Source organism: Lepus europaeus, chromosome 8 (assembly GCF_033115175.1).
Source record: "Lepus europaeus isolate LE1 chromosome 8, mLepTim1.pri, whole genome shotgun sequence".
Taxonomy (NCBI): domain Eukaryota; kingdom Metazoa; phylum Chordata; class Mammalia; order Lagomorpha; family Leporidae; genus Lepus; species Lepus europaeus.
In genome coordinates, this window is record NC_084834.1 from 93,037,370 (window position 1) to 93,052,620 (window position 15,251).

Sequence of the window (15,251 nt, forward strand, 5' to 3'; positions counted from 1 at the left end):
TTTAGATCTTTTTTTTTTTTTCCATGGTATCTTGGCTTTCCATGCCTACAATACTCTCATGGGCTCTTCCGCCAGATCTGAATGCCTTAAGGGCTGATTCTGAGGCCAGACTGCTATTTAGGACATCTGCCATTCTATGAGTCTGCTGTGTCTCCCACTTCCCATGTTGGATTGTTCTCTCCCTTTTTGATTCTATCAGTTAGTATTAGCAGACACTAGTCTTGTTTGTGTGATCCCTTTGACTCTTAGACCTATCAGTGTGATCAATTGTGAACTGAAGATGATCACTTGGACTAGTGAGATGGCATTGGTACATGCCACCTTGATGGGATTGTGTTGGAATCCCCTGGCATGTTTCTAACACCACCATTTGGGGCAAGTCCGATTGAGCATGTCCCAAATTGTACATCTCCTCCCTCTCTTTTTTTTACCACTCTTATATTTAACAGGGATCACTTTTCAGTTAAAACTAAACACCTAAGAATAATTGTGTGTGAATTACAGAGTTCAACCACTAGTACTAGAACAAAAAAAAAATACTAAAATGGATAAAGTATTACATTGTACATCAACAGTCAGAACAAGAGCTGATCAAGTCACTGTTTCTCATAGTGCCCATTTCACTTCAACAGGTTTCCCCTTTGGTGTTCAGTTAGTTGTCGCTGATCAGGGAAAACAAATGATATTTGTGTCTTTGGGACTGGCTTAATTCACTCAACATGATGTTTTCCAGATTCCTCCATCTTGTTGCAAATGACCGAATTTCATTGTTTTTGACTGCTGTATAGTATTCTATAAGAGTACATGTCCCATAATTTCTTTATCCAGTCTACTGTTGATGGGCATTTGGGTTGGTTCCAGGTCTTAGCTATTGTGAATTGGGCTGCAATAAACATTAATGTGCAGACGGCTTTTTTGTTTGCCAATTTAATTTCCTTTGGGTAAATTCCAAGGAGTGGGATGGCTGGGTTGTATGGTAGGGTTATGTTTAGGTTTCTGAGGAATCTCCAGACTTACTTCCATAGTGGCTTAACCAGTTTGCATTCCCACCAACAGTGGGTTAGTGTCCCTTTCTCCCCACATCTTCTCCAGCATCTATTGTTGGTATATTTCTGAATGTGAGCCATTCTAACATCAAAAGTAAATCTTAAGTAGAAGGATAAAGTAGAAAAATTTCAGTAAACTCAAATAAATATGTATCAATGAACCAAATTCTCATCTTCAACCTACTAGTGTTATCTATGAGTGGTCTTCAAAGAATTCATGTAAAATACATATTATGAAATACTATACATAGATTTCAAGAAAATCTGCATCAAATTAAACTTGCACTAATTTGTTATTACACATCTGAACAGGATCTGGTTGGAGGCACTAAGAAGGAAAATATGTCCTTTTTGAAAACTGCACCTTTCAGAGCAAAATGAATTCTGCTAAAATGGAAGCAAGAGCAAGCATTCAATTTATTATGAAGCTTGGGTTAGTGAATTGTGAAACCACTGATGTTTTCTGAAAAGGCTATGAGGAAAATGTCCCCAAAGAAATCTGCAGGACACACTGCAGTACCTGTAATCTATTGTCTGTTCAAGACCATGTTGAAGTTGAAGTCTGTGGTGACATCAATTTGCAAGGAAAAAAGTTATCTTATTCATGCCCTAATTAAAGAGACCCAATAATTAACACTGGAAATAATAGCTAACACCATGGACATCTCAAATTATTCCACTTACATAATTCTGAGAAGTTAAAGTGGAGCAAGCTTTCTGCTTGGATGCCAAAACTGTTGCACACAGATCAGCTACTGAGAGGAGCCGAGCATTCAACACAATAATGTACGTGATCCTGAAGCATTTCTTGGAAGATTTGGAACAGAAGATGAAATATGGCTTTACCAAATATGAACCTGAAGACAAAGTACAATCAAACCAATGGCTACCAAGAGGTGGAGATGGGCCAGTCAAAGCCACAGTTGACAAAAGCACAGGTCATGTCCATGGTTTTTAGGATGCTTAAGGCATCTTTCTTGCTGACCTTCAGGAGGAACTTATGAGAGTGTAAAGCTAGCCAAAGCCTTTGCAAAATAATTTCCTGGAGAGTTTCTCTCGAGAGTTCTCTTTCACTGTAACAAGGGTCCTACTCATCCATCTCATCAAACAAGGACAATTTTGTGAGATTTCAGTGGGCAATAGGAAATCATTAGCCATTAATCTTATAGTCCTGATTTAGCTGCTTCTGACTATTCTTTCTGTTTCTTAGTCCTAAAAAAATGAAATAAACAACAACTTTTAGGGGTAGGTTTTGGTGCAGCAGATGAAGCTGCCACCTGGGGCACCTGCATCCTGTATCAGAGTAAATGGGATAAACTTAAACTTCCCCCTCCACCTCTGATTCAGCTTTCTATTAATGTGCATTCTTGGAGGCAGCGTATGACGGTCCAAGGACTTGGGTTCCTGCTACCCAAGTGGGAGACCCAGATGGAGTTCATCATTCCTAGCTTCGGCCTGGCCCAGCTCCAGCTGTTGCAGGCATTTGGAGAGTGAAGCAATGGATGAAGGATTTATCTCTCTGTTCTTCTCTCTCTCTCTCTCTCTCTCTCTCTCTGTCACTTTTGCCTTTAAAAAGGATAAATCAATAATTTTATAATAAAAATTCTGATTAAAGATATCTAATACCTATTTTTCATCAGTTAATAATGTAAAAAAAATCTATATTGATTTAATGAAATTTCAAGGACGCTCACTCAGTTCCTTAGAGATGAACTAAGTGGCTGATATCATTGCACAAAAGTGTCTTGAAACTGGTGGGAGTTTATGTTAAGAAATAAATTATATATATATATTTTAATTTTTATTTAAGGTATACAAACTTCATGCATTTCATATATATAAAGTTTATATTTTAATTTCTCCTTTTCTTCCACTTTTTTTGTTCTGATACTTTATTTTTTATGTTAAGGTAATTTTAATATAGTGAGAACAGATTCAGTGTAGTTCATAGATACAACTCTAAGAATATAATGATATTATATTCCTCCCCTTCCCTCCCCTCCCCTCCCCTCCCCTCCCCCCCTCTCCCCTCCCCTCCCCTTCCCTCCCCTCCCCTTCCTTTCCCTTCCCTTCCCTTCCCTCCCCTCCCCTCCCCTCCCCTTCCCTTCTTCTGTCCATCCTCCCTTTCTCTCTCTCTCTCTCTCTCTCTCTCTCTGTCTGTTTCTTTTCTTCTTTCTTTTTTAGTTTTTGAAATAACATATTTTAATTAATGTTACAGTCAAGGGATTAATGTTCCACTAAATAGTAAAATGGCTCTAGTTCAGTGGTTATATAGGCAAGGGCTGTAATCATGTTTTGCAGCTCCTTTGTGTAAATGTGCCTGTTAACATTTTGGGAGCTTACCTTTGCATAGAGCTCAATTAGACATAATTTACTGAGAATAAAAGATAGAATCCTGACATTGGGTCAAAAAGCATGAAGCACAATTTTCAGATTTCTTTCTCAGCATTGTTGCTTTGAATTTTAGTTACTTATTTTCAGGATTGAACAAATGATATCATACTCATAAATTGCACATTTTGTTTATTTATGTATTTTAGAAAACATGTTCCCAAACATCTAATTGTCATTTTAAATATTAGACTTCTGTAATCATTTGAACATAAATGCATTATTTTCTGCCAAAGACCAGAGCAAGAGTAGAGACCTTAAAACTTCCCTTAATAGGACATGAACAATATCCCTGCTGATCAGTGGTCTTTCTGCTTCCCAGTTGTTGAACTCTTTATTCACTGGAGCATTAAGCCTGCAACTGTAAAGTAAATTAAAAATGTTATCACAAAAATTAAAAAGAGAAAGGAAGGGAGAAGAGGGGGTGGAGGGAGGAAAGTATCATTGTATTCATAGAATTGTATCTATGAGCTACATGAAATCTGTTCTCTTCACATCAATTTTAAAAATAAATTCATTAAAAACAGAGGTAGTGAGTGACCTGCCTGGCATTTGCTTATTATGCCTTTGCATTGCAGGGTATAAAGATTTTGCTTTTTAATAACTAAGGAGTCATATACAATAGAAAGATTAATAGTGATCAGAGTGATTTCAATCTGGACCACTTTACATTTTGTCTTATCTGACCTAGGCAGGATGTTGTTGCGATTGGGGCAACTCAATAAATTTAAATAAATTTATTGAGTAAATAAATTTAAGGCACTTGTTTGAAGTTTGAAAATGTATATAATCCTTGGGCCCCTGCACCCTCATGGGAGACCTGGAAGAAGCTCCTGGCTCCTGGCTTTGGATCGGCACAGCTCCAGCCATTGCGGCCATCTGGGGAGTGAACCAGTGGATGGAAGACCTCTCTCTCTGTCTCTACGTCTTTCTGTAACTCTATCTTTCAAATAAATAAAATAAAATAAAGAAAATGTATATAAAAATAATTATAGAAAACTGACCTTACCTCCCATTCAAATCCTTTGTTACATTAAACATCCTTTGAATTTATTTGAAAGTTACACACTTTTCTAATGAAGCTATTATTTGTCACTCTATTCCACATGGGAACTATGAAATAGGCTTTTAGTTGTTCATTACATATTTGTTACATAAATTTGAAAAGTAATGAATGAACACATTTCAGAAAATTTAAAAAAAATTATTACAATAAGGACATTACTCATTTATTAAAGGAGAAGTAATTTCTTCATACATGAATGGGAAGTACTACATGGAAGATCCTAAATAAAAAATGTGATGTTGCTTCTCCATTTTCTGTAATGAAATATGTAATTAAATCATTAATAAATTTGGTTTAAAAATCTTGAGAAATTGAACGTGGGATTTGCTGTTTTATGTGTTCTGGTTCAAGAGCCATCCATCGGTATCACTGATAACTGGGTAGAAATATCAAAGAATTCCTGTAACACCTGTCACAGCACCATCTTCCTGAAGTTGTCCTCTGTGTAGGAAATAATGGATTTTAACATCCCCTGAATTATAGCAGTATTTCAAAAATCAACAAAGGATAGACTATTTCCTAAGTACGAAAAGAAATTGGGTGTCAGAGGGAAACTTTGAATACTGTGGATTTTAAAGCTTAGGGAAAGGCTTTCTCTGAGACAGATGGTTCTCACATCTTAATTGTGTTACTGCTCCCTGCCAATTCTTCTGGTACAAGGACCCAGAGGAAAAGGGTAAACGTGGTACAGTAGTATAGAGGAAGGTGGGGATCCTGGCATCCAGAAGCTGTGGCACTAACAAGCTGGGGAGTGGCTCATACAAATCCCGTTTTCTCTGGGCTTCAGTTTCATTACCTTTAAATGAGTGCACGGGGTTAAATTATATTCCAGTTTCTGATGGACTTTCTGTGGGTCTTATTTCCCTATGTTTGTTTCTAAATGCTCAAATACTACATTATTTAAGGTATTTTTGTCATGCCCCCACCCCCCCACCTCTTTCTTCAATATATGGGATAGGAGGACACTAAGTCTGAGGGGACGGAGGAGGGAGAAAATCAGCTACAGGAAGGGTTTATATCCTCATCTACAAGCAAGCTTAAATATAGCTACCACTGCTCTGAGAGGAATGGTTTACGTCCCAAGAGCACTTTCCAGACACGCTCTGTACTTTTTTGCCAACAGAATTAACTTTAAACTGAAGGCAGTAGACAGTTAAACAAGAGTCGGCACTGGGAACAGCTGTGAGTAGACCAGACCAGTTACTTATAAGGTACTGTTTTTTCCCTCATTGAAATCTTCAGGGTTCATGTGTTTCGGGACAGAATTCTGCGGTCACTTTACCTCCTGTTTCTCTCATCTCATGTCTGTTCTGAAGGAAACCACTTTTCTTTAAAACTTTTTTTTTTCTTCTGTTCCAGCTGTCTTGTTTTATGACTGCTGATATTTGAACCTACTAGCACTTTTTTTGTTTTTGTTGTCAGGTACCAAATGGGTGATGTTTTTGTTACTTTATTTGAAAGAGTCATAGAGCTTTGTTCCTTTGTTGCATGTTGTCCTGTGCAGTTCTCATGTTTTATTGTTTGTGTTGGATGAAGAGGAGTGGATCTGCCTTCACACTACAGAATGTACAGGGTGTTCCTGACCGTTGGGGAGGGGTGGTTAATCATCTTCAACTTGAAGCATAGAACGAAAATGGAGCGAAGCAGCCAGGAGGAGCAGGATAGGGCGCTGTCAGTGAGACTCACTCCACACAGCTTGGTAGAGCTGACCTAGAAAGCATACTGCTTTGGAACAAGGCTTGCTTCCAGTTGACTTCTGTATTTAATGGTTAATTTTAACCCTTCCTTCTCTATTCTCTTATTTATTTTTATTAAGTTCTGGTAAGCCTGCTTGTCTTTTCCTCTGTTGAAGTTTAGTTTAAGCTTGTCCGGCTAAAGGAGTACAACTTCTCAGAGTGGCACTTGTGGTAAGATAAAGGAAATTGCCCATAGTGGCTGTGAGGTGGGCAGGATGGACCCTATGGCCCCTTTCATTCCAAGTGCCACCCTCCCTAGTGGCCCAGCTCACTGATAAGGAATTTGCCACTGGTCAGTGAGCAGTCAGCGGAAACAGTGAAGGAATTCTACAAATGAGGAGTTCACCAAAAGCGGTATCTGCAAGTTTACCACTGAAAACTCTAAATATTTTTGGAAAAAATGAGCCCCCTTTTTTTTTTTGATCATCCTCTTTCTGAGATCTTCTGTATGTTTTGATCGCTCTCTGGAGGGGAATAAATGCAGTCTGGTGTTTTCTGGATAGTAGTGCATCATCGTGGATGAATTAGTCCACACTGCGGTGAAACCGTTAGTGGAGGGTCAATGCTTAGATGGGTAATGCTGTTATTTACTTATGTCACAAGGTCACAAAACCACTCTACTTTTTAAATTCATGTACTCTTTTTATTGTGGCACATTCTTTTCTCTCGGGTCTACCCTCTCTATGGAAGAAAAGTGAATTCTTATTGTCCTAGGCAGTTTTGCATAGCTGTAACAATCCCCTTCAACCACAGCCATCTCTTTGTAATCATATCTTGTTTGAGCAAAAGAAATAGAAACAGAAAGTTTATAAAGAATTATGGATGGAATAGGAGACAGTAAGTTTTTCTGACTGCCCAAGAGATTCTCTTATGAGAAAAGTGTATGTGCCGAAGAGCAGAGACACAGTGACGTGTATTCTGGGTGCTCAGGGCTCTTGGGCTTGGGTCCAAGTTCTCAGTTGTGTTCTGCAGTAGAGGTTGCCATGGAAGTGGTTCTGGAATAAGTAACGTGTTACTGCATCTGACACAGAAAGTGCTGTTTGTTCTCTTTTTGATAAAGTTACTGGAGGTAAGTGTCAAGGAATCAGTGACTAACCAAATCCCCAGAGGCAGAGCTAACATTCATCAGGCACTGACTATTTTATTTTAATCCCATTCACACACACATGCTGTTCACATGCTCAGCTGGGAAATGGGAAATAGCTCAATAATACTGTGTAGGAAAGAGAGAAAAGGAATAAAATCTTAGTCTTCTGGTTTGTGCAGTTTTTCTGTGTAGAGCTGATGCTTTAAGGAAAAAATGAATAAGATAAGCCTAATTTTCCCAATAAAAAATGTTTTAATTTCTTGAACCATATTGTCACTTCCTTGAAACTTCTTTTAAGCTGAGAAATCCCATGAAGCAATTTTATAAACCCTGTACATTTGATTTAACAGCACAGTATATACCAATCTGTGTGTGTTTTTTTTTTTAACCTTACAATGTTTTTATGTTGTGCATTTCAGTGTAAAAAACAACTCACTGGTCTCTAAGTGATCTTGATCATGATGATAATTATTCTTATTATTCCTACCCCCAACAAGAAAATAAATAAAAGTGGATAAATTAGATAGGTACATGATGCTATAAACTGAGTCCAGGGCAATTCCAAATTCTGACTTTAATTAAAATTCTTTGCTATTAGTTCATCATATGATTTTGGAATTGTGTTTTGAGGCCTTTTTTGTATTAGAGGTCCTTTTATGTTTTACAATTTATTTAAAAATACAAGGTTTATTTAGTCTCTGTAGAAATTTCATTAAAGCAACTTGTGGTGTTCTCTTACATGGCAAACTCTTCTGTTTAAAATAATGAATTACGAATTGTGTTTTGTCTACAACAGTGACTCTGGGATCCACATATGATTGGCAGATTTTTCTGAGAAATTGTCCAATAATTTTGCTTGTTTTTGCTTTCTCCTTCCTGAAGTTAAGTGGCATGACTTGTTTTAAAATGAATCACTGTTCCAGCTGGAACACAGCTTTTTAAAATTGAAAATACACTATTTTAAACCATTGCAGTAATGCTCATCTCCACTTGTGAATCTTTCAGTTTCATTAAAACAATTCTTACACTCATACCTAAACAGGGAACTTGACCTTTTAAAGAATATGTATCTTATAATGAGGACTCTAGTACTACTACTTTAGTACTTAAAATTCCTGAAAAGTCAATGTCATCATGAATACACACCGAGAAAGACTTCAGTTTACAAAGATACTTGTTAAAAACTAAAAAAAGAGGGGTCAGGGTTGTGGCATAGTGGGTGAAGCCACTGCTGGCATCCCATATAGGTGCTGGTTCGTGTCCCAGCTGCCCCACTTCCATCCCAGCTCCCTGCAAATGTACCTGGGAAAGTAGCAGAAGATGGCCTGAGTGCTTGGGCCCCTGCCACCCACATGGGAGACCTGGAAGAAGCTCTTGGCTCCTGGTTTAGTCCTGGTACTAAATGTACCAGTGGATGGATGATCTCTCTCTCTCTCTCTCTCTCTCTCTCTCTCTCTCCCTCTCCCTCTCTCCCTCTTTCCCTCTCTCCCTCTCTCCCTCTCTCCCTCTCTTCCTCCCTCCCTCCCTCTCTCTCTCTCTTTCCATCTTTCAAATAAATAAATAATTTTTTAAGCAACTGAAAAAGAAACTGCGGAGAACAATTAATGCACTCCGGGTTCACTGGTAATGCCTTATATGAGTTCTTGGCACACCATCACAAGAATGCTGAGTGAGGACTCAGCCTTTCATAGACTGGAACTCAGTGAGTAAGGCTTGTGGTTTCCAAGGGGCTGCCAGCCTGACAGTGTACGTTCTAGGTGAGGGATGGAAGCTCTCAGGATGTCTGGAGTTGTCGAACAGACAAAGAGAAGACGTTTTGTTTTCATGAAGCTTCACATTTACTTCATTTTCATTGCAGACTCTCAGAGAAGAAAGGCTGCTTAACTTGACATGAGTGTGTCCTTCTAGATTGACCTTTATTTAATGTATTAAATTGGTGCATTTAGACAACTTAAGAGGCAATGTGGTCCAACACCAAGATTATTGTTGTGCTACTTAGTCATGCAATAAGTGTTTGTTAAATGAATATAAAGCCTTAAAGTAAAAGTTATTGACAAAATTATGGTAAAACAGCTATTTTAGGTCAGATTTTATTATTGAATATTTGTTGCTTGGTTTATTGCTGGGTCATGACAAAACATGAACACTGCAGTAAGCAATGCCTCTTAAATGATGAAATTGCTATTAACAGTAATTTGGAACTGTGAATTGTGAAAGAAATAGCAGTATCTCTAGCCAAGAATTCAAAAACTCCAGTTGAAGGAAACGAAAGAATCAAGTGTTTTTCTATACCTATTTTTGTTTTATTTTGCTATAGGTGTTGTAGGAACTCTTTGTATATCACTCGGAACACTTTGTGGGGCAGAGAGGGGTTTAAAGCATGTTGCTATATTCTGTGACTATGCTGTGCCTAATAGAACATGGTTCCCATTGTTAGGGACTTACATTGTTTCAGCGTGTTCTGTTCTGAATTGCATTAGGGTAAGCATTCTTTTACATAGGATTTTTTCCTGTGGAAGCAAAAAATTATTTATTTACTCATTTATTTTTACCTAGAAACCTTTTATTTAAGGTGTACAAACTCCATGCATTTCATAAATGCATATTTAGGAACATAGCGATTCTTTCCATTCTACCATCCCTCCCACCCACATTCCCACCCTTCTGCCTCCTCCCTCTCCTATTCCCATTCTTATTTTTTACAGAGATCTATTTTCTATTAACTTTATACACATAAGATTAACCCTACACTAAGTATAGAGGTCAACAAATAGTATGAAAAGAAAAAAAAATCTGTTCTGTTCAAAATCATCCCATCTCAAAGTATCAATTTCATTTCTATAGATTACCTTTTAGGTACTCTGTTACCACAGATAAAGGAGTACATAAGGTATTTGTCTTTTTGGAACTGGCTTATTTAAGTATAATAGTTTCCAGTTGTATCCATTTTGTTGCAAATGACAGCATTTCATTTTTTTTAACACTATGTAGTATTTCACGGTGTGTATATACCATAATTTCTTTATCCAGTCTTCAGTTAATGGACATCTCGGTTGATTCCATAGGTAAGCTATTGTGAATTGAGCTGCAATAAACATGGGGGTACAGATCACTCTTTCATATGCTCTTTCATTTCCTTTGGGTAAATTCCCAGAAGTGGGATGGCTGGGTCATATGGTAAGTCGATATTCAGATTTCTGAGGTATCTTCCATTCTATCTTTCATAGTAGCTGTATCAGTTTACATTCCCACCAACCGTGTATTAGGGTACCCTTTTCCCTACATCCTTGCCAGCATTTGTTGTTTGTTGATTTTTTGCTCAGTTGACTATTTTAGAACAGAGTCACTTAGAAATTAGTAAGCCTGATCCCTCTGCTTTTTCCAGTCAGGCAATGAAGTCCGGAAATATTACCCATCTATAACCAAGACTTCCAGGCCATCAGCTTAGTTTCCATATTCATCCAGAAGAAGTAAGAACTGGGTGATAAATTTATTCAGGGGCCGGAAGGGATAGCATAATTTCCTTCCATCTGAGTAAGAGGTCAACCATGTACCCTAGTCTCTGAAAGTCCCCAGGGAATGGAAAGGTTCTCATACTGAAGAAAGAAGTTAAGATTCCATGCCAGAGTCTTTATTACACAAGGAGTGATAAACATATAATCGCCATGGGAACATTTTAAAATAGCTGTCATTTGGTTAATGAATATCTGCTCAAGCATTTCCTGGGCCACTGATGTTTATGGAACTTTTAAACAAAATATTTATGAAGATGGAACTGGGACTGGCTTCATAAATTATGTCCTACTTGTACCTTTGTTTTTCCTCGGTGCACAAGTGATGTTTAGGCCTTTGCTACACTAAACACACACACACACACACACACACACTCACCTTTCTCAGCCACACTCGCTTTCTGGTGCCAAGAAAAATTTCTCTTTTCTGTCTCTGCTTCCTCACTTCCCTCTGCCTCCATAACCCTTTGGAGTTTAGCACTGATTTCTACCACAATGCTGACACTACCTGTCAGAAGTTGCAAATAGTGGCTAAGTTAACAAGTAAACCCATCACCGTTTGATGCCTATCCATGCCTTCCACTCTCTGTGCTATCATTTGTACTGTTTGGTGATGGGACCTTGTACTTTCCCATGGTTCTACGCCTCTCCAGAACTCTTTTCTTTTCTCTTTAAAGGGCTCCTATCCACCTTCCACCTCCTCGATTTGAATGTCTGTGTTTGTTTTCTTTCCCCCCTTAATCTTTCTTCCTTAGAGAATTTTGTCCAGTCCCATTGCTTCAACTTAAAACCCAAGGTAGATATTGGGTTAGGAAGGGCTCTTCTAACCTCTGTGCGAGTTTGAATAGAGGGGCCCTTTGTCTGCAGCACAGCATTTGCATCAGGATCTTCAGCTTGGCAAGGAAGGGAACTGATTGGATTTCACCCACCACATGTCCCATAAAACATGAGGCATAGCATAGAAAGCCCTGGCTTGGGTATTGTCTTGGCATATTCTAATCTAGTGTTGCAAATTCCTTCTCTTTTCCTCATTCAAACCAGCTCTTCATCTTTTTTCTCCTCCCTCATTTCCTTTATAGCCAGATGTGGATTATCATAGAATTTTAAAAACTAGATCGTTGGCATTTTTGCCTCTTTATTCTCCTGGCCACTATCTTGCTCAGAATTTAATCATTTAATCACCTGCTATCTCTTCACTGTCTCGCATCTATCTTTTTTGTCCTATTCCAGTCCATCCTCCATGCATTTGGCAACTTAATGATAAATCTTTTTTATCTATATACATGCAGATGTATAGGGTTTCTCAGTTTCCTTAATAGAAGGAAAAGAGCAAGGGCTATCGAGCTGAGTTCCTTTACATTCAAACAGAATGTAAAGTCAGCTTTGGTACATGCCCACGTGTCATTCTCTGTGTTCTATAAGCTTTCTAAATCCTCAGTAGTCTGACATATAATGAAAGTATCAGGAATGGCTTCCCATGTACCAAAGCTGTACACATGCTGGCCACGCTGCTCCGCACACTTTCCATACATTTGTTCCTTCAGCACTCGGAAGAGTAAGCATGTTTTTATTGGATTTATATTAAACATTGTAAATAAAGCAAATCCAATGAATCAAAAAGAGATTGCTTGATTCTTCATGAGTTCATTTTATTCTTCATGAGTTCATTTTGTTTTTTAAAAGAAGTCTACACTAATGTTAAGTCCAGCTAATACGAATGACCCTGGCCCACTTGCAAGTGGCGGTAAAACAAAGGTAAATGAAAATTGTCTTTCATTCTGGGGCAAAGGCATCTCTTGTCCCATTTTTCTAAAGAAAGTAAAGCAAAAAAACTAAAACTTTCTTCTTTTTAACTGTTGCAAATGGTTTTTAAAAAGCTGCATGATGCAAATAAGCACTTTTCCTTATACAATATACACGACTTTCCCTATTTATTCTTCATAACTCAATCTTAGAGTCACAAAAATAGGCACGTGGAATAGCCAGAATCCTGCCCCAGGCTTTTGTTTGTTTGTTTGTTTTGGCATGAGGCTTCCCTTGCAGGCTATGTACTTCCTTTTCTTTGACTTTAAGAATCCATGCAGCAGCATAATCAAATTTAATTGGAAAGTCAAATTCAAAGTAATGACTAAAAGTCTTCAGACATATGCCTGGAATATTTTTTCACTATTATTTTAACCTGGAGTGTTAGGCCAAGTTAATTTTTCCAACATGGTGCCTGCCCCTTACTTTGGATAAGCAAACTGACTGTTCATTCTTGCACCCAGTGTGGGTTGCTAGTGGCTCTTCTACTTTACCCAGGCATCACCACCGTTACTTCTTGTTGGCAAACTACGGTGCTTTCTGAGCATCAAAGTGTTCTGTGGCTTATTTCATTTCTGTAAGCAACTCATTAGTTACTTACAAAAGCGAGTTGCATAAATCATATAACAGGTTACTGGGAAGAGATCTTAAAGACCTTATAATTAAATACACACTTTCTTCAAATGACCGAAACAGTTCAAGCTAGCTTAAGCAATGTTATCAATGTTCTAGAACATATTTCTGCATAAGAATCATGCAGTTGTACTGCCAGCTTCTTGGAATACTGCTTGCATGGCCTGGTTCTAAATTTACAATGGAAATAAGCCCAGGCCTTCTCTTTCCTTCTTCCTTCATCTTTCAGTGTCAACAGGAATAATTGAGATACATGGTATTTCTTAGAGACCTATTCTCTTTTTCATTCACAAAACTGTTTTCATTGGGAGGAATCCTCCAAACACTGTTTGACTTTGGACTTTTTCAGTTTCTGAATGGAAATAATGGCCTGTATAACAAATAAAATATTTATGAATCACTGTCACAGTACAGCTTCCAGTGCTGCACAGTGTTCTCGGGAGTAAACTATTTCAGAGATATACTTTTACATTTCAGATAATATTAACTTCATTACAGTAGCTTGTTACTATACAAGGGGTCTTCAAAAAATTCATGGAAATGTGTATTACAAAAAATTGTACATGGATTTCAACTTTTTTCACCAAAATAAGCTTATAATTTAATTCTATGTTCCCACAAACTTTTTGTAGTATCTTTATCCTTCTTATGATCATGCACACACAAAGATGTTGGGGAAAATGGTTTTATTCATTCTTTTAAAAAAGGTTTCTTTTTTATTTGCTTGAAGAGCAGAGTTAGAGAAAGACAGGGGTGGATCTTCCATCCACTGGCTCCCTCCTCAAGTGGTTGCAACAGCTGGTGTCATGCTAAGCTGAAACCAGGAGCTCCTTCCAGGTCTCCCACATGGGTAATAGGGCCCCAAGCATGTGGGTCAGGGGCATTAGCAGGGAACTGAATTGGGAGTAAAGCAATGGGGACACGAATAGCACCCATATGGGATGCTGGCATCACAGGTGGAGGCTTAACCTGATACACCACGTTGGCCCCTTGGTTCACTTTTAACACAAGTGGACATTTAATGTACTCGTCTTCCTCCTCAGTGCTGTCACCATCTCTACCAACCTTCTCGTGGTGGCTTCAGCCTTTCGCCATCATCTCTCCTTTGTGTGATTTCCCATACACAGGTGCTTTTCCAGCCTAGCAGACCATTCTACATCTTATCTTTCTGGAAATAATTACCTCTTCTGAGACACTTTTCCTACTCCATCCCTCCTCTTTAAGTTTGTATTTTGTTTATTTGAAGGGTAGAGAAAGACATAGGGACACACACAGGAAGAGAGGGACAAAGATCTGCCATCAGCTGGCTTATTCCCTAAATGCTTACAACTAGCAAGGCTGAGTCAAGACAAAGCTAGGAGTCTATAACTCAGCCTGGGTTTCCCATATAGGTGGTAAGGACCCAACTATTGAAGCTACTACCCACTGCCTCTCGTTGTGCACAGTAAGAGGAAATGAATTGGAAGCAGAGCTAGAGCTCGAATGCAGGTACTCTATAATGGGATGTGGGATCCCAAGTGGTGTCTTAACTGCTGTGCCAAATGCCTACCCCCATCCTTCCTCTTTAGTTCCCACAGAGCTCTGCTGTGACTTTCATCACTTTGCTTCTTAACTTCTTACTGTCTAACCCACTTTCTTACCTACCTCAGTCACACTGTAAGTTCTTTGAAAACAAGGCTTTGTTGCTATGTCTATCATCTTTCGCTGGTCAGTGTTCAGCACAGTACCTAACACATGAATTCCACATCTTGGACTCTAATATTGCTGTGGTCTTGGTGTTATAAGGGCATGAGAGCTTGCTTCTGTTTCCTTTGGGCAAGATATTCCAGGATTTTGCTCTACATCTATTTTATTTCTCATTTGCTCTGATATAGTAGATGAATCTCCTGGTGTTTCATTAAACTTCATATATCTTAGATTCTTCACCAGTTGCTAGAATTTCAGCAGTCTCTTCACCAAATGAAGATGTAGACTCAA

The 15,251-nt window shown here is 38.4% G+C and overlaps 1 protein-coding gene across 2 annotated transcripts in view; it reads left to right on the top strand.

Moving 5' to 3' along the window:
• The window catches only part of ARHGAP24 (Rho GTPase activating protein 24), a 526,629-nt gene that overhangs the window by 293,426 nt on the left and 217,952 nt on the right, over positions 1-15,251 (top strand). The window contains exon 1 of one of the 2 annotated variants that reach the window (XM_062198533.1): positions 5,490-5,714. The exons of the other annotated variant lie outside the window; for it this stretch is intronic. The gene's annotated coding sequence lies outside the window, so the exon portion shown is untranslated. Of the gene's footprint in view, positions 1-5,489; positions 5,715-15,251 lie in introns of those variants that run through there. 2 annotated transcript variants of the gene reach the window in all.